Here is a 2145-nt window from a genome sequence, read left to right as displayed (position 1 = left end):
ACTGCATGCTAGATTAGGGCTAAGGATGTAAGAGGATGCCTTGTATGCCTGATATATGATTCTGAGAACTGCATGCTGGATTAGGGCTGCGGATCTAGGAGGATGCCTTGAATGCCTGTTGTATGAGCTGTATACTAGGGCTGCTTAGCCAACGGTAGGATTGCCTGATTAGGTTATGCCTGATGTGGTTACTCAATGCACGAATGCTGCTTGCTTTGTGCTAAAGGGGTCCCGGCTAACTTAAACTAACTAGTGGGTGGATATGTAACAGTATTCGCGAGCTGGTTATGGAAGGAAGGTAGGGACTCCTTGTGCAGCTGATGGAGGAGAGTAGGTCGAAGGGTGCCCTAGGAAAGCCTAGGATGAGATAAGTCGAAAAAGGATATTGGTAAGGGGACTTGGTGAAGTTGAGACAATCCTTGAGGAAAGTATAGATAGATGTGGAAGGTAGTATGGGCCCGTACTACTAAAAGCAGAGGATCCGTGATCGAGTCAAGGAGGGTCGAGATGGAACCAGGAAACCGGGGGAGTGTGTGAGACCTCTCGGGAGTACGTATGATCTTGACGTTTACATGTTTATTTCCATTATTGTGCTCACATGACATGGAGCAGGAGGCTCAAGATCTGGGCCAGGATCAGGATCCGAGCAGGTGGATGACGGACTACGCGAGTTCATCGCGTCTGAGATCTCAAGGGGTATCCTTGAGTCGACCCCGGTTATTTTCAGGTCAATCAAGGAGGGGATTATCGAGCTGATGGAGGATCGCCTCTGAGTATTTAGGAGTGATTTGGTGTCTGGCCAGGTGGGTACGCGCACACTGTCCTTCAAGGACTTCAGAGGGAGCGGTCTGCCAGATTTTCACGGGGTGAAGGACCCCATTGCTACCAGGAGATGGATCGTAGACATTGAGTCTGCAAAATTGACAAGCTTCTGCCCGGAAGGGTCGAATGTCCGCTTTGCTGCGGGATGTCTGAGGGATAGAGCTAGAGATTGGTGGGAGTCGGTTGGTGACTCGTTAGGAGCCCCAACCGTCGAGGCTATGACGTGGTCAGATTTCGTGACCAGATTCAAGGTTGAGTTTGCGCCGGCTGTGGAGCTTCAGCAACTGACCAGGGAGTTTTGGGATATGAGGCAGACGACTGAGACAGTGGCAGAGATCATCGCCAAGTTTAGGGAGAGGGCCCTGTTGGTATCCTAGTATGCGGTGGATGAGGAGATACGGAAGATCCGCTATCATGATATGTTGAGGGCTGATATTCGGGAGCATGTCAGCTATTTAGCCTGCCCGACCCTGGAGTCCATGATTTCCAGGGCGCGTGAGAGAGAGCTCGATTTGGAGCACGTCCGGAAGAGGAAAGAAGACACTGAGCAGGTGACAGGGGTTTCGGGGAAGAAACCCAAGGGATCTAATGTTAGGTCGAAGGGCCAGCCGGGCCAGAGCCGTTGTAGGAAATGCGGCAGGCCACATGAGGGAGCTTGTAGAGCGGGATCGTCGGGCTGCTACAAGTGTAGCAAGACGGGGCACTTTGGAAGGGATTGTACTGCCCCTGCCCTCACAGTGCAAATGTCAGACCTGATTTGCTTCCATTGCAATCAGAGGGGCCATAAGAAGGCCAACTGCCCTAGATTGACAGCAGCGACAGCAGCAACGCCAGTGGCAGCGCCGGCCCAAGCGTTAGCGCGGGTCACGGATGGACAGAAGGCCAAGGTAGTGGCTCCAGTAGTGCAGAGCTGAGCATTTCAGTTGACATCCGAGGAGGCACGCGCTGCACCCGATGTGGTGATAGGTACGATTTCTTTCTTATGCTTTTATGTTATGTCGCTGTGATTTTGATATGTTATGTATGTGCTCTATTTAGGATCGTTCCATGTGAACGGTATCCCAATTCAGGTATTGTTTGATTTGGGTGCTAACCGATCGTTTGTCTCTCGTGCGCTTAGCAAGAAGTTTCCTGAGTCTTCGGGCATGTTGGATTGCCCTCTAGAGGTCGAGATTGCAGACGAACGGTCAGTGCGAGCATCAGAGGTTTATCGAGATTGTGTTTTGAGGCTGTTCGAGGAGTGTTATCTGGTAGATCTGGTTCCCATACCTTTGCGGGGGAACAAGGTTATTATTGGTATGGATTGGCTAAGTCCTAATGGGG

Source organism: Lactuca serriola, chromosome 4 (genome assembly GCF_051521515.1).
Source record: "Lactuca serriola cultivar US96UC23 chromosome 4, Lser_US96UC23_V15, whole genome shotgun sequence".
In the NCBI taxonomy this organism is placed as follows: domain Eukaryota; kingdom Viridiplantae; phylum Streptophyta; class Magnoliopsida; order Asterales; family Asteraceae; genus Lactuca; species Lactuca serriola.
The sequence above is the reverse complement of the archived record's forward strand: the minus strand, read 5'-3'. Positions refer to the sequence as shown.